This window comes from Micropterus salmoides, unplaced genomic scaffold, assembly GCF_014851395.1.
Source record: "Micropterus salmoides isolate LMB-PRFRI ecotype aquatic unplaced genomic scaffold, ASM1485139v1 Ms_hic_scaffold_14, whole genome shotgun sequence".
In the NCBI taxonomy this organism is placed as follows: domain Eukaryota; kingdom Metazoa; phylum Chordata; class Actinopteri; order Centrarchiformes; family Centrarchidae; genus Micropterus; species Micropterus salmoides.
This window is the reverse complement of record NW_024040485.1, coordinates 27,505,629-27,524,134: the sequence shown is the minus strand read 5'-3', so window position 1 is coordinate 27,524,134 and position 18,506 is coordinate 27,505,629. Positions and strand designations below refer to the sequence as shown.

At 38.8% G+C, this 18,506-nt stretch overlaps 1 long non-coding RNA gene across 1 annotated transcript in view; it reads left to right on the top strand.

Annotated features, from left to right (window-relative positions):
* The window catches only part of LOC119902565, a 54,126-nt gene extending 38,688 nt beyond the window's left edge, over positions 1-15,438 (top strand). The window contains exons 2-4 of the long non-coding RNA XR_005444339.1: positions 6,965-7,128; positions 14,560-14,604; positions 14,686-15,438. This is a non-coding gene — a long non-coding RNA (uncharacterized LOC119902565). The remainder of the gene's footprint in view (positions 1-6,964; positions 7,129-14,559; positions 14,605-14,685) is intronic.
* The last annotated feature ends 3,068 nt before the right edge of the window (positions 15,439-18,506 follow it).

Below are 18,506 nucleotides of genomic sequence, written 5' to 3'. Positions count from 1 at the left end.
CAGTCCATAGCATCAATGCCTTCCTCTTGCAGGAACTGCTGACACACTCCAGCCACATGAGGTCTGGCATTGTCTTGCATTAGGAGGAACCCAGGGCCAACCGCACCAGCATATGGTCTCACAAGGGGTCTGAGGATCTCATCTCGGTACCTAATGGCAGTCAGGCTACCTCTGGCGAGCGCATGGAGGGCTGTGCGGCCAAACGTCCTGCACGGTGTTGGGCTGTAAGCACAACCCCCACCCCAACCCGCTGACAGACACAGCAAACCTTCTTGCCACAGCTCGCATTGATGTACCATCCTGGATGAGCTCCACTTGTGTGGGTTGTAGACTCCGTCTCATGATACCACTAGAGTGAAAGTGCCGCCAGCATCCAAAGTGACCAAAACATCAGCCCGGAAGCATAGGAACTGAGAAGTGGTCTGTGGTCACCACCTGCAGAACCACTCCTTTATTGGGGGTGTCTTGCTAATTGCCTATAATTTCCACCTGTTGTCTATTCCATTTGCACAACAGCATTACATTAGTTACATTGTGTTGTTTAAGTGTTCCCTTTTATTTTTTTGAGCAGTGTATATTTAGAGCATGAGGTTAGAAAATGCAGCTCTGTCTCTACCTGTCTTCTGTCACACTGGAAGCAGAGTCTTTCCTCTTCTGGTAGCCAGCTCTGTCTGTGGCGACCCTTTTCTATGGCCAGCCTGTGTTCACTCAGTCTGTATGTTTCAGCATTAGTTTAGGATATTTTATTGTGCTCAGGTAATTTGCCAGTGTGAATTCTCTTTTTAGGGTCAGATAACATTGTAATTCACTTTCCTTTGCAGTATTCAATATATTTTAGTGATTGTAGCTGGGCATTTTAATCAAACAGATCTTAGAACTCTTTTGTCTAGATTCCTCAAGCACGTCCACATCCTCACCACTTCACCTCAGATTTGTGTCAATATGATCAAACAAAATGTCTTAGATATCAAGACAAAAATGAGAATTTGGGAGTTTATAAAACTCACTACAGCAAAAAGACTTTCTTGATATGTCCTTTTGTTCAGTCTCCTCAGTTTTGAAGGCAAACAGTGGCCACACCAAATATTGATATGATTTATATTTTTCACTCACTTTGCATTTTGTTCATTTATAAATATAATCTATTAAGATGCCTATTTTTTAAAGAGGTGGTATTATGCTCATTTTCAGGTTCAAATCTTAATTAGGGGTTGTACCTGAACAGGTTTACATGGTTTAATTTTCAAAAAACAACATATTTTTCTCATACTGCACATTGCTGCAGCTCCTCTTTTCACCCTGTGTTGTACGCTCCGCTCTTGAGCTACAGAGTGATGCATCTTACTTGTACAAAATCTTTGTTGGGAGTTGCACATGCGCAGTTCCCAGGTAAGGACTACTAGCCAATCAGAAGCAGAGAAGAGCGGGTCGTAAGAAACAAGGTAGTGTGATCCTAACCTAGCAGATGGTATAAGTTATTACCAGTCCACAGCCACACAACATCATTGTTCCACATCTTACCATCAAACGTTGAACTGTTGCCGTTGAACTGTTGCCGGTGTTCTGACGATCTATGCTGCCTTGCCGAAAAATGCTACCGTAGCGCAAATCGATAGACTCAACTCTACTCGGCCCTGCTCCGTTTTCCATTGCAGGTATTACCCAGAGATAACAACCTCACACACAACTGCCGTGACGTAATGTTCAATTCGTGAGGTGATACACGAAAAAAAGTAGCTGGAAGCAGGTACAGGTACAACATTTCTACAATGGGAAACCAAACAAAGGCGAGTGGAGCCAAAGGCCTCAGCTCAGATTAGCTTGGTTTGAGGGTGTGCCTGACCCCCTAGCTGCTTGGCAACCTTTATGACGCGTTTTCATTGTCACAAGTCAAGGAAGTGAAGGGCTGGACTACAGACGAGCTGTTTTCAAGCGGTTCAGAGCAGAGCTTTCTGTGGGAGATGGGAACTGCCTTTGGGCTGGACTTTGGGCTTTTTCACTTTGCAAACCTGTTACATGCACAAAAAAGAGAGATAACTCAATAAAGGAGAGGGAATAAGCCAAAAAGCATAATACCACCACTTTAAGTGTTCTTATTTTACAGCATTTGTTCCACACCTGCCTAAAACTGTGGCGCACTATTTAGCCAGTTCCCTAGTTATATGAAGGAAGATGAGTTTTGTGAGAGAAAAAAATTGTTCATGCTGTTAGGGTTTTTTTTTCTAAATGCTTAAACACTAATATCAGTCATTCTTGTACCGCTATTTCTGAAACCATTAACACTTGTAGCAATATCATTTACCAAGTGTGCCAAACTGAATGCATGTTCTCTGCTTTACACTCAGTTTGTAATTTTTAACACTCTTTTGCAAACCTTAAAACCGATCTCATTACTTTACACTCATTTTGCAATTCAATAACACACTTCTGTCAAAAACGTAAACATTACTATATTTTGCACTCTTATGCCAACTGGCATTTCACGTGTGAAAACAGTTTCTGATTTTTATTTCACATACCAATCAGAGCTGGAGCACTACATGTAAATAGGCTACAGGTAAACATTTGGTTTGGCCAACAATCGAGGCTTTAGAGGGTTGAGAATTAGAGGAGGATGAGGAGGTGAAGAAGTAAGCGGAGGAGAGGGCAGGATCAGTAGGATCGGGGAGAAGGAGAGAACCAGGAAGAGGAAGATGGAGGAGAGTCAGGAATAGCGACTGTGGTTGACCATATTTATTCCTCATATTTATTATATTTAAGTTGCTCACTGTACTGTCTGCCATTTGATGATAAGCAGGTGGTGCACTGTGGGTTTATCGGAGCTTCGTTACTGAACATGGCTGGAAGCAGGGTTGATGAGAGCAGTAAAACTGAACCAAAAAGAAAGTTGGGCACCATAATCAATCAACATGAGAGTTGGAAGGAACTGTAGGGTTGTGCGATAATTCTGGGGGTTCAGGGGGTTTCATGGCAATCACAAGTAAAACCTTTTACATTATTCATAATCATTTGATCAATGTATTAATGTAAAAACACTGATTGGTGCCGCAGGAAATACAGTATTATTCCTACTCATGTGCACCATATTATTCTTCAACATTCAATTGTGTCGTTCCAAAAGTGTGTTGGTTTTTCATTATAATCTACAGTACAATAATATTTTTCAATTTATTATGTGGGGGTGTAATTGCTTCTACTCAAGTCGATAAATGGTAATTGTTGTCTCTGAATCTGCATTTGTTAAAAGGATGCTGCACTGTGGAATCATTCAGTCAATACCAATTGCTGCTCTGGCACATTGATTAATAGTGTTGTTAATATTTAATCGGCACTTGGATACTCTTCTTTACATCCTTTATCTCTTTTATGTCTGTTCTCCAAAAGTTAAAGAGGTATGCATTCCAGGGTTATGGCTGTTCTACATCAATGGCTGTCTATTTGATTTGATTGGTTAAGAAATAAAAGTCACTACATTTACCACCGCCCTATTCTCAGTGTCAACTACAATAATGCTATGGGCCATAAACATGGAAAACTCATTGCTCTTTTTCCCAAATGCCTCAACCTCCAGCTTCTCTGGTCCATTCAGACAGTGAGGTTTAAGTATGTGGACTCAATATACAAGCAGACAGTGATGAGCTGAGGCAGCGTGCAGAAATTAAGGCATGTTTTGAAATAATTGATGGAGACTATGAAGTGGTTAGTGAGATCACATCTCAACTGGAGGGATGGGGTTTAAGCCTGCTGGCTGGCATTATTTACATGTCCAAACTGAAAAAAATACATATAATAGACCCAGAATACAATACTCATGATATTGTGTTATACAGCTTCTCTTTGTCTACATCTACATTGTGAATATAGATTTAATAAAGGAAATCAATAAGGGAAAAAACAGCTAGTAGATGGATTTACCTCATCAGTGAACTTAATTGATAAAAAGTGTTCACTATTTTGCAATTTCAGCCTATGTGTAGGTAAATGAAAACAAGTGTCTAGCTGCATTAACAACTGTGTGAGGCTGTAAGGCACAGTGAGTGGAATGATAATGTTAGCATGCTAATATGCTCATAATGACAGTGTTAGCAGGTTGATGTTTAGCAGTACATTTAAGAATGGAACAACAGGATACAAGACAATAGGACAGGTGTTAAATTATTAAATGTCTTAGTGCTTGTCAGGACTCTGGGAGTTGTGTTTTGTAAGACCTCTTCTTGCTTTCATGGGTTGGCCAGAGAAAAGTGCATTGCTGTGGTTGATACTAGACGTTATAAAAGTATGTACAAGGATGTCTGTTTGAATTTAGTCAAACCTGGCTCAGAGGTAAGAGAGGAATCAAAACTATCCCTGAATTGCTCTGAGATTTTGTACAGCTGTCAAGATTAATAGAAAAATCCATGAGAACTGACCTACTTAAAGCTGTACCAACAAGTGAGTCTTCTGGGTATTCAAATAGGCAGTTGTTACACATTCAGTCATGGACAAGGGGTTCTATAGTTTCACCAACTGGGAGGGGTCATTGGCTGTTACAGGAAGTTGGCATAGAAATGATAATTTATTGTATTTTTTGAAGATATGAGTGTCAGGATGTACAAAAGTTAGAGAGGGACAGCATTTGTTGGAGGAGCACAGTGGCTGAGAAGGAACGTAAGCTTGTATTAGATGGATGCGGACCCAGTGGGCACTCTGTGTATGTGTAGAAAAGGCTAGTGTTGCTATTATTTAGTACAGTTGACCATACTGGGCTTTGTGTTTCACGTTTAGTGACTTTGATTCTGGAGGCCATGGGGAGCCAGTGGAGGTCGCTGAGTAATGGAGTATCATGAGCCTTTTTGGGGTGATCGAAAACCAGACACACTGTTGCATTCTGATCCATTTGTAGGGTTTTCGGTGCACAAGCTGGAAGCTAGGAGGGAACTGTAAAAGTCACCATAAACACCAAAATTTGCTCCCACACAACTAAATACATTTTTTTTCAAAACTGGAAATTACTTGTTACCCTTTCCCAATGACAAAGACAAAAAGTTATATAACTAATTTATTTTCTGTTTCTTTTGCTGTCTTTGTGAAATTCTCTGGGTTATTTCTCCTCTTCGTGTTAATAGTGAATTCTGTTTATTACAACTTGGGTACTTAATTCATAGTTATGGCCAGTGTTGAGCTGTTGATTACAAAAGTACAATTTGAGCATAGTTTAAAACAAGGTAAAACTATAACTATAGCAAGGTGCAGCAGCATTTCCAGTGAGCCATTTGTACACTGTCCAAGCCTCATTGGAGCTACAGTATGTTGTTTCTGTCCTTTTAATACAGTGCATACAACATATTTTATGCTGTTACTGAACCTGCTAATGTCTAGTTTGGCAGAAAGAGTCTTGAGCACTTGTAAGCTACTGAAACAAACTTGTAGGAGTGACTGATATTTGAGAGAAAAAGTTTTTATACCATACCATTCTTATATCTACAGGCTGAAAATGTTAAGAAAGAAAAATATTTTGTTGTGAGGGTAGATTGTGTGGCTGATTCATTCATGCAGTTGAGGTTAAGAAGCTGAGCTAAAATCAGAGAAGTGTGAAGAGGAAAAGCTCCCCTCGATGCTTAGACTATATACTGGGCCGTCACGGAAGGCTTCTTTGTATAGATGAGTCCGTCAGTGCACCTCTCTTACTGAGACACAGATATCCATAATTCTAGCTGTGTTCTTTGGCTTAAATCAACTGCTTGAATGCTTTGGGTAAATAAATTTTTTTGTTTGTAAATTTGATATAAAGTGGTGCCTGATGCTTTCCCTTATTTTCCATTTTATTTATATATAATATAAAATTAATATTAAACATGGCAGACGTTTCAAAGGTATGAATTTGCCCTGAAAATGATTATCTAGTGTGGACGCTCTACCCTTCTGTGTGGTTTACTGACAATCGCACATGCTCAGCAGAGAAACACACATACACACAGAGTCTCCGATTTAATGAAGACCTACTTATGCCGTTGTTTTGTAAAAACTTGTAAGTGGACCTGTTGGTGCCGATTCAGTGCCGTGTTGGTTTTGATCGTTTCGATAGGCTACATCAGTACCAACAAGCTTCCTCCACACGTGGCTCACCTGCTGTTGTGAAAAACAGAATCGCAGGTGAAATAAATCCACAATGCAGGAAAACAAACCGCTGACGAAGAAAGTCAGTAGGGCAGACACATACAGGAAGAGAGCAAAGAGGTGGCGTGGGTCAAGCCAGTGCGTGTGCAGTGAGAAACAGAAGTGTAGGTGTGTGTTTGTTTGGAGAAAAGAGAACTGAAGGGCAAAAGCAAGGTGAGTAGATTCAAGTAGTTTGTGAGTAAACACTAAAATAAAGTGGGAAATAAATAAGAATTAAAGTGGTGAAAGAAGAAATAACCTACTAGAAATAGGGTAATTAATGTGTTCTTCGAAAAATACAAAGGTTTTGTATTCTTCTATTTATTATTGCAGTTTTGCACAATAAATGTTCTTAAGATACCTTTAACTATGACAAATATGTCCTAGTAATACAGTTAAGGGTTACAGTAGAAGCTGCCATGCAGTTGCCATCAGTGTTTTACCCCTTCAGAAGCATTTATATTGAAATTTTGAGTAAAGTGAATGTTGGGACTTGTTGTGGGAGACAAATGGGGCCTGCATATAAGCAAAAAGCCCTAACAAGAGGCCTGCAGGTAACACAAAAAGCCTGTAACAAAGAAAACAGTGCCAAAATCTCTGTCTGTCGATTCACACCAGAGCGTGATTTTTAAGTTGGCAAAGCCCTCGGGGAATGGCAGGAATCCCCGGCAGTGCAGCCATGGTGTCACTAAAGCCGTGAAAGGAGAACGCATCAGTTGCTCCTTGCCGTCCCCCTTTCAGTGCTGAACTTTGTATTCCCTGGGTGAAAGTCTAAATTGCCAGTTGAGAGTAGTTTTGTGTTTATCAAACACATTTTTGGATCCCGCAGGAGATCTCACACCTGCAGAAGAAGATACAGTTTCCACAAGTTTTCCCTCTGCTGCCACCCAAAGAATCAGCTGTGCCCTGACCCCCTGCCAATCCAGTACTCCGGCCCATCGTAACAATCCCAGCACAGAAGGACTCCGCCGGATTACCAAGAAGTAATTTCAAGTAAGAGGCTTGTGTCTGGGCAAAGATTAGCTTTACAACTGTGTTACTTGAAACCTGAAGCTTCATTGTGGGATTTTCTGTGGGAAATAACGGCCTACTCCATCTAATTTACTTCTGGGTTTTTTTGTGCATAGCACGTTTCATGTTTTGTATTGGTACCACGCTGCTGGGCCTTTAATTGACCCTTCGCTCAGCCACACCCCTTTAGTTAGTGTTGCAAAGCCTGACAAACTGTTGGATCTGTCTGACTTTTATCACGGCGCCATAAAAATACAGCAATAAAAAGCCAGAAAACACACATGGTAATGTCCTCCATTTTCCTCGCGCCTCCCCACCAGTAGTTATTAACTGAAGTTGTTGGTCATTGATCTGTGCCAACACACTTCCCCCTGAGCTTACTGTGGTTGTATGCAGAAGCTGCTGCGACGGCTCAAAACTGCAAAGCCATATGCTGTATTTGACTCAACCAGAATTTTGCCCAGCCCTAGACAGTAGGAGGCAATGTAGACCAACTAGTTTGAGTCACTAGTAATAAGACTGAATTGCTTCCCATCAGTGAACATTGCCAATTGTGTACGAAACTGTTCTCATGCAATAAGATCTGTGGCCATAATTAACCCCTCCATGTGGGAACTCGTGAGTGTGTGAGAGAACTTTGTATTTGTGTTTCTATTTGCGAAAGCAAAATTACAAGTTTCAGTATCTTTAAAGACAGTAACTATTTATTTCATCCATTCATAATGATGTTTTTTGGAGATGTGTCACAAATGTTTCTGTTTTAACTACTTATTTGGGGACATCAGTGATTGTTTTCAATTTCCATCTAATCCCAGGTATGTACAGGGTTTGCATACAGTTTTAAGATTAAAGTTTGCACAAACTGACTTCCAAACACAATTTAGAACCACTGTATTATTACACTGCAGCAGATTTTCAAATCTCTTCAAAGCTATATAATGATCTCTATGCGTAAGACCTTTTCTGTTGTTCTTTACTCAAGGGTCTGGGTCAAATACAGAATAGAAGCCTGAAGCTGTAAGGGATCCAGTGTCTTGCTCAAGGACACTTCATGTAGTGTCCAATAAGTCAGTGTTGTAATGTTGCTGCCAGCAGGTTTGGACACAGTAACAACAATTGTTTATTTTAATTAAAGAGGTGCTTGGATTTTGAAATCAGGTTTCATCAGCTATGACGGTCAGCTAAAGGTCTTTTCACCTTCTGTACTGCACACTGCTGAGATCCCCCCCACCATTACTCACTTAAAGTCACTTTGAAAGCAAAGATGGAAAGAGTGATTGGCACAGATACATATTACTCTTGTCATGTGAAAGCCTTCAAAATCCATCTTCAGTATTTTGCATCTTTGACTTCAAGGAAAAATAAATTTTTAGTTTTTATTAGAAAAATCTATGATTCTTTGGCTTTGAAAGCTAGATAAACTCCAAGCTACATGCTAATTAAGCTTAAACAGCAAGACATCTCAGAGCCTGCTGTACTTCCTGAGGAGAGCCCTGGCTTTCATCTGCACTATCATTCTGCAGCACCAACAGGATCATCAACCTCAAGCTTAAACAGAGTATCATGAACACTCCTTTCATGCTTTTCTGGATGAACACAGGAGCACCTTCCGCATCAAACTGATGCCACCAACTGAGGCTTTTTCTGAGTATTTTGTTGCACTAGACCAGGCATCCACTGGCACCACTGAGGGGACTTTAATTTTCTCATTAATATAACATTTTATAACAATAATAATGGTTTTATAATATTTAAATGAATGAAACTTTATTCAGCTACACTCAACTTCTGATGTGTGTCATGTCACCAGTGTAATATAGTCTCTCAATGAGTACCTTTGCATGCACACTAGTGTCCCTTTTTATGACGTATCCAGCTTTTAATCATAGTCGGATATGACACATGGTTATTCTGTATGATTCTAACATTCAAAGTTTCTGATAATCTATGCAGGACTGTCTTTGACGCCTTCACATTCCTACACTGAAGTGCAGGTATGATCAGCAGGAAACTTTCACTTCTGGCTGTACTGGACTCATTTAAATCCTACATTATACAGTTTACAGTGCACACGTCAGGTCTGCATTAAAGTGTAAAGTGAAGCATTTTAGATATGTTTACATGTGTTTGTGTTAAGATATAATAATAATAATAATAATAATAAAAAATATAACCTGGTGGTTTCCTATAGTTTTTTTTAAGTGTAACTTCTGTAGTATGCATAGGAGTGTCAGTGTGGCCTGGAGAGGAGCATATGAACCATGGGGATCACATAATAAGCAGATGTTTCAGTTACAGCTTTTTTTGAATGCTTAAGCATGATTTTGAAAGCAGGGCTCATTTTGTCAAAACACTACACACTATTCACACAAGTAGCAGAACATAGTAGATAGTTTGCAAAATGAAACCCTTCATTCAAAAATATACAATAATTTGTGTGGCACACATACGGTTCAAATAATCTAAGTTTGAACCAGTTAAACACTGCTATGCTAAATCACATTTAAAATTCTTACTTTTCAAATGAAAATAGTTTGCATTTGACTTTTCAGAGATACAGTATTGTTGGAGTACTGGATATATTGATCAAACAAAGCACACACAGTACTGCATATGTATTTATTTTCAGCAAAACCAATTGTGGAAAGCATGAAGTACAGTACAGAAAACACAAAAACCTAATTATCTCTTCGCCTGGCTGGATCTGGCCTGTCCTCTCTTGCAAGACAGCGAGGTCTTGAATGGCGAATCCACACTTGCACAGATACTGCATCTATTTGGTCGCTGGCATCCTCCATAGCTTGAATGAGGGGCATCCTGATATAAGGCAGTTTTGAGCCAGCCTTCGCTCCACATGTGCCTTGGCCACCCATGATCCTGTCACCAGTTCACTGCTTCTCCTTCCTTGGACCACTTTTGATAGGAGCTGACCAATGCAGACCCCACAGGAGCTGCTGTTTGTTTTGACCCAGTCTTTTGGCCATCACAATTTGGTCCTTGTCAAAGTCCCTCAAATACTTACACTTGCCCATTTTTCCTGCTTCTAATACAACAACGTTGAGAACAAAATGTTCACTAACTGCCTAATGTATCCCACCCACTGATGCCATGATACTGATGTAATTAATGTTATACAGGTGCTGGTCATATAATTAGAATATCATCAAAAAGTTGATTTATTTCAGTAATTCCATTCAAAAAGTCAAACTTGTATAATGTATACATTCATTCCACACAGACTGATATATTTCAAGTGTTCATTCCTTTTAATTTTGATGATTATAACTGACAACTAATGAAAACCCCAAAATCAGTATCTCAGTAAATTAGAATATTTTGAAAAGGTTCAATATTGAAGACACCTGGTGCCACACTCTAATCAGCTAATTAACTCAAAACACCTGCAAAGGCCTTTAAATGGTCTCTCAGTCTAGTTCTGTAGGCTACACAATCATGGGGAAGACTGCTGACTTGATAGCTGTCCAAAAGACCATTGACACCTTGCACGAGGAGGGCGAGACACAAAAGGTCATTGCTAAAGAGGCTGGCTGTTCACAAAGCTCTGTGTCCAAGCACATTAATAGAGAGGCGAAGGGAAGGAAAAGATGTGGTAGAAAAAAGTGTACAAGCAATAGGGATAACCGCACCCTGGAGAGGATTGTGAAACAAAACCCATTCAAAAATGTGGGGGAGATTCACAAAGAGTGGACTGCAGCTGGAGTCAGTGCTTCAAGAACCACCACGCACAGACGTATGCAAGACATGGGTTTGAGCTGTCGCATTCCTTGTGTCAAGCCACTCTTGAACAAGACACAGCGTCAGAAGCGTCTCGCCTGGGCTAAAGACAAAAAGGACTGGACTGCTGCTGAGTGGTCCAAAGTTATGTTTTTTGCATTTCCTTTAGAAATCAAGGTCCCAGAGTCTGGAGGAAGAGAGGAGAGGCGCAGAATCCATGTTGCTTGAAGTCCAGTGTAAAGTTTCCACAGTCAGTGATGGTTTGGGGTGCCATGTCATCTGCTGGTGTTGGTCCACTGTGTTTTCTGAGGTCCAAGGTCAACGCAGCCGTCTACCAGGAAGTTTTAGAGCACTTCATGCTTCCTGCTGCTGACCAACTTTATGGAGATGCAGATTTCATTTTCCAACAGGACTTGGGTCCTGCACACATTGCCAAATCTACCAGTACCTGGTTTAAGGACCATGGTATCCCTGTTCTTAATTGGCCAGTAAACTGGCCTGACCTTCACCCTATAGAAAATCTATGGGGTATTGTGAAGAGGAAGATGCGATACGCCAGACCCAACAATGCAGAAGAGTTGAAGGCCACTATCAGAGCAACCTGGGCTCTCATAACACCTGAGCAGTGCCACAGACTGATCGACTCCATGCGACGCCGCATTGCTGCAGTAATTCAGGCAAAAGGAGACCCAACTAAGTATTGAGTGCTGTACATGCTCATACTTTTCATGTTCATACTTTTCAGTTGGCCAACATTTCTAAAAATCCTTTTTTTGTATTGGTCTTAAGTAATATTCAAATTTTCGGCGATACTGAATTTGAGATTTTCATTAGCTGTCAGTTTTAATCATCACAATTAAATGAAATAAACTTGAAATATATCAGTCTGTGTGTAATGAATGAATAAAATATCCAAGTTTCACTTTTTGAATGGAATTACTGAAATAAATCAACTTTTTGATGATATTCTAATTATATGACCAGCACCTGTACACTTCACCTGTCAGTGGTGATAATGATATGGCTGGTCATTGTATATTTACTGGAGGTTTTGAAATTGCAGAACTTAAAACTGACTATTGAAGATTTAAGAGGGAGATTCAGACCTCATAAATTCAGTTATGGTTGTATAGATGATTAATTCTCCGTAGTCCTGCACTTTCGTGCCTTAAACCCTTATTAGTATTTTGCTCTTACCTTTGCATGTGTAAAATGTATAATAAATATATGTATATTATTTTTTCCTGTCATAAAATATTGGAGAATAATGTATATAATTAGATGTATATATGTATAGAGAGCAACCTGTGCTTAAGGAGCTTAAATTTTGTAGATCCAAGGTTTTCAACCAACAGACATTGAGAACTCTTCATTTTTTTTTTTCTGCACTGGCATGTGAATCTATTTTTTCCCTTTCTATATTCCCAACTGACAATATGCTAAGGAGATTCGATTTTTTTTTACTGCAGCTCAGATTGGTTCAAATACATGATAATTTCTGACTTGGGGTGGTGTTGCGTAAGTATCAATAGGAGAGGTCTATGCTTCAGCAAATGGTCAACTTTGCAGAGATGCAGAAAAGTAAATAGAAAATAAATTTTCTGGAACTTTTAAGCTTTATATTTGAGGATGAATTGTCTATGAAATGCTAATAAAAGGTTAATAGAGAAGCTGATATGGATATATTCAGCACATTAGTAGAATAAGAAGAGATGATAGAGAAATATGCTGATTTGCAGTAGAAAGACATAATCATAAGTACATTTCCTCCTGAAACAAAGAAATAAATCAATTATCACTCTCCAATCAAATCACAGTGCAACTCATATGAAATGTCATGTAAATTTCAACCATGAAGTTTAAAAACATGAGCCCACGGTGGCACGCGGACTAAACTAAACCAAAAAGATACATTTATGTTTCATGTCAGCAAAAATATTTTAGCTAGGCTTTATATCTAATGCAGCACTGAACAAAGGTATATTTAATAATAAAACGCAGGTTTCTTGAACATGGGACTAAACTATTAAATCAGCATGGTGTAGTGGTGCTTTTGCCCCAGTCTCAAAGGCTACTAGAAGTTTTACAAGCCGCCAGATGTCACTGTGTTTGATGAGTAAATGTTCTTCGTCTAATATTCAATTTAGGGTATTAAAGACCACATTTACTTGGCGCTGTTGGAGAGCCTTGATTTACTATATCTGGGTAATGACCATCTTTTGTCCAAATCATGTACAGATTTTTAGCCATTCTATTATATCAAATGGACTGGAAAATAGTGCATTTAATGCCGTAAAAGGGAAAAAAAAAAAATAACTACCCGGGGAGCACGCCCCCCTGACCCTCCTTCGTTTGGGCTAAGCCCTGAATTTTTATGTCTGCCTCTGCCCCTGAGCTTCACACAAACGATATCCATTATCCACAGCATCTCTTATTTCTGTCTTCATTCAGATTCCTCCTTTTCTCTCAGCATTCTTTTAACGTGGACATTTTTTTCATGACATGATTGCTCCTTTCCTGCTGTGATGCTAGACACTGTTGGCCAGTGAAACAGCTATCTGGGCATTGGCTTGACTTAAAGCAAAGTGGGCAATGATAAAAAAAAAAGAAAAAAAAAAGGGAAGGAGCATAGAGATGAGCTGAAATGTGGGCAGGAGGCTGTTGGCTTTTTGTTGTTTGTTTTTGTTTGATTGTCAACTGATGTAATTAACCATATGCCAATTGTGATTCATGAATAAGAGACTAAGCCAAGTGATTATTAAATCATGGGATAACTGGGTGAGTCAGTTTTCTCAGTCAATGAAAGTATTATTTTAGGGAGGTTGTTGCAGAATGAAACAAATAGTATTTACTGGTACACGTCATGGTCATTTGTAGCATTTCATTAAAAGTATTATGTTCATTTTCAGGTTCAAAATCTTAATTAGGGGTTGTACCAGAACAGGTTTACATGGTTTAATTTTCAAAAAACGCCATATTTTTCTCATATTGCACATTGCTGCAGCTCCTTTTTCACCCTATATGTGTTGTACGCTCCGCTCTTCAGCTACAGAGTGATGCATCTTACTTACAAAATTTTTGTTGGGAGTTGCACATGCGCAGTTCCCAGATAAGGACTACTAGTCAATCAGAAGCAGAGAAGAGCGGGTCGTAAGAAACAAGGTAGTGTGATCCAAATCAAAGCCGCTTCAGACTGCGACCTTAACCTAGCAGATGGTATAGTAAGGACTCAAGTCCACATCCACACAACATCATTGTTCCACATCTTACCGTAAACCACTACAAAAATCACCATATTTCAACTCAATATTACATAAAAATTGGCCAGACAATTTGAATGTTTGCTCAGTAGCTTTCACATCAGGTGAAACATTAGCATTATAGCTATAACTTTAGCTACATTTACAACAACTCCTCTGCTGTTTTCAAGCAGTTCAGAGCAGAGCTTGGGCTGGACTTTGGACTTTTTCACTTTGCAAACCTGTTACATGCACAAAAAAGACAACTCAATAAAGGAGAGGGGAAAAAGCCAAAATGCATAATACCACCTCTTTAAAATTTATGTTGTTTTTTTATGGAAAATCTATCCATGTTGCATATTCTGTGGTAGTACCCATGCTAACAAAAGTCGCATCTTTTTAAACCGAAATTTAAATAAAAATCCTTTCATCTTTTCAGATGTAGCAACTGATGTGGCAGATCAGAAAATCTCAACTAGTGCAGGTAAGTTCAGATCTTATGTTGCTTTGGTACGTACTGAGTTTGGACCTTCTAATATATCATACACGCTTTTCTGTTTTTCAGTTTGTATTATGCAGGGGGAGAAGCTAACAGGCACTAGCATTCACTGGAAGTAAGGCAGTTCATGCTTCATAATATTTCAAAAATCTTTAGCTAAAGGCTACATTTAGCTGATAACTTATGAAATCATTGTGGGTTTTACTTAATTCACTGTGATAATTGTATTGAATTTAGAGTTCTGAACTGGCCTAAAATCAAGACTGAAGGCGGCCTGTACCCACACCTTTCAGCCCCTGCTTGAGGCAGAGACTATATTTTGGTTGCTTTGGAAAGGCAATAGACCAACACCGAATATGTCACGGCTGCCCACCTGTATAAAACATATATTGTACAAGCTAATAAGCCATATATTTAAAGGCACATTGAGGTCAACGAACAGCAACACTATAGCATCTCAAAATCTGACTTACCAGTTAGTGAATAAACTTCACCTTTTTCCAGTATCAACTAGATGAATGTGGCTGTTAAATTCTATGTTTTTCCCAGCTCAACTTAACAGTCTAAACTGTTTTAATCAAGAACAGAACGTACAGGAAATGCCATTCTTTTTACTATCTTATGTTTGAATAGCATTGCAATCTCTTCACTTTACGTAGCTAATGAGTTTTTAAACTGTTGTCGCAGCAAAATCATAATGTTTCCACAATGGAAGGCTCTTCCCTGAATCATTTGGGATTTTAAGAAGCTCCACTTTAGCAAGGTGTTGCACTCTTTTTCTTCCCACTTTCCAGTGGGCATTGAAACACATGACACACATCAACACAGATGATTGGCAGAGTCGGAGAGAGAGAGAGTTGTTTTATTAAGCCCGATCTGGGCTCCAAAGCTAAATGCAAAAAAAACAGGCTTTGGTCTTTTGCTGAACAATGTAAGTATAGTCAATGCATTTTCTTATTTTTTCAATAGATAAACCAAAATCTACCAAAACCTTTATAGCAGGAAAAACAAATTGGAGACAATGAAAGTTAAATCACTACACAAAACATGTCCAGGTTCAAAATCTTATTTAGGGGTTGTACCAAAACAGGTTTACATGGTTTAATTTTCATTCTAATTCATTCTGCACCATCTGTGCATGGCAACTAAGGTACGGTTAACTACATGGTACTTGGCACCTATTTCCAGGAAATACGCCTAAAATAACACACCCAAAATAAATCAGTAATATCTCCTCAACCATTAGGCCTAGATGCATAATTCTGGTCTCCTTTGAAAGGTCAGAAGCTAAGGAATGTAAATACATTGTACATTAACATGTTTATTTTACCATTACAGACTACGTGGAGATGCAACACAGAAAAATTTGGATATTTGCATCTTCGCAATACACCATCAAAACCATCATAAAACAGATTATAATGCACCTGAATATCTTCTAATACACCTGGAATACAACCATAACTGTAAATTTGATGAAAAGAAACTGATATACAACAGTTATTACACAATTTTTCAAAAATATACCACGCGAATGTCCATGTTTTGGCCATATTTACTATATATTTATATATGTTCACTTTAATTGGGAGTTATGTATACATAAAGCTTCCAAAACATTGAAATATTGATAAAAAACAGTCAATATTCCTATGACAAAAAACCCCATGCTCTACAGGCCACAGCTTGAGAACAGAACATCCTAAGTGGGCTGTAAAAAGTAGACCAGGCGTAAAAATGAAGCAGGCATTTATTTGTCAAAATGTGTTCCCACACCAGGCCAGTAAACGAAGTACGTGGCTATTTGGGACTCTGCTATTATATTATAATTGAACTTTTACGGTATATATACTTTTGTCAGTGTTGGCCTCAAGAGTGTAAAGCTGTGGCTGTTTTCTGGATGCTCTACCTACCAGTGTAGACCTGGTACATACATACTCAACTCAAAATGAGTAGAAAATGTTTGTGTGCTCATTTTTTGCCAGCACTGGTCTAAACTCTGAGAAATACCGAAGAGGATAACGGCCAAATCTGAAAGATTTTAAATCTGAGAATAAAGGCAGAATTTTCTGAATTCATTCTCAGACATGTTTAGTATTTCACATGTGATACACAACTCAGTGTGTTTGGGTGTGATCAGGCTCTGGATGTGATTTCCTAGTTGGCCTGAAGGACTGTGCCTGAGTGAAGGGCTGGCAGGGTAACATAAACACCGTTACTGCACTTAAATCTGTAGCAGTGGCTGGCTTGGCTGACATAGTCATTTTCTCTTTGAGCTGCCTCAGCCACTGCAAACAGGAAAACGTTGGTCATGGCAGTGTACCACAGCAATGACTAATCTAGTAAAATTGGAAAATAACACTTACTGGCAAGTGTTATTCTGCTCTGCCAAGAGAGTCTGGACAAATAGTCTGATACTCTGAAGTTTGGCCAGACTTTATTTCAAGATTAAAAAAAAAATTTAAAAACTGCTGATATGTTAAATACACAGATTACTACACCAAGCCTTCAAATGATGGCAAATACAGCAAGCAGTTTGGAGTCTAGGTTCATCACAGAGGCATGCTGTGTACCTATTTGGATACAGATGGACAGACATGGAGCAAACACAACATCCACTGGTGATCATGTTGGCCTTGCACTATCATGGACTAATGCTTTGCTGTACACAACAGAGCAACTCTATGCAGACTTTAGATTTATAAGTATTCCATTTATTCTAATTATAATCATCCTCCAATTATACCACAAATGTAAATTCCATTCATCAGCCAGAGTCAATTCAGGTGAAATCCCCTTAATGCAAAAAACAAGCGACTGTGGGAGATTTAAATTACCTTCATTTATCATCCAGGGAGAAGAGTTGTGACAAGGAGAAACCAAAAAGTTTGGTCCTATTTCATCGGAAAATATAATGCAATTACACAGTAATGTCTAATCAGTCTAATCAGATAAACTTTGGAGGAGATTTTTATACTAATTAACATGACAAACTATTGATTTCATTTCCTTGTTTAATTAGACTAAGTACTTGTCAAACATGACACAACATGATGTTTGACATGAGATGAAAAGTAATTGAAAAGATGGTTTTCACTGAGAAAACCTTACATACTCCATTACCACTATTCACTTTTAGTCATGATATATCATAAAATATTACAGTAATGACAATTAGGAAACCATGACTTAATTTATTTTCTTTGGCATTCTTGGGTAGTGCAAACATATATATATATATATATATATATATATATATATATAATATGCAGTGAAATCAGCTGTAGCAGCTTTAGGGTCTCTGTTTGTGACTCAGACAGCTGGCCTTGAGGTCATCCAGAAATATTGTAAATGATAGCGTTTCATAGTATGTGACTGTGTGCATACCACCATAGCATGTTATTGTGGAGGTAGAGTAGTATAAAGAGACCTTCAATGCATTCTCATCAGGACAAATTGATTGCAAAGGCTGTCCATGATATTAGCCTAATGTCATACTAGCTACCAATAAGGAGTTAGACAAGATTCTTTGCTTTGACATAGACTTTATATGTGTAATTTGTAACGGAGTAACACACCTCCCTGTACAGTCCATTCATAGCTTGTGATTTGTAATATAGAAAGCAAGCATTTTTGTTCATACGTTGCATTTATGTGACATTGAAGAGAACAAATAATTTATTGACACATGCACAATGAATATGGAAAATATGAATAGTCTTTGGTAATTAGACCCCATCGTGATACCATGATATATTTCAAGGGGGTGGTGAAGCCGTAAGGTGAAAAAGAAAATCTAGGCGCACTGGTGGTGGTGGTGATGGGATGAAGAGAATGCTGAAGCTCTGGACTGGAGTGGACTTCTGATGAGCTCGACCTGGGACTGG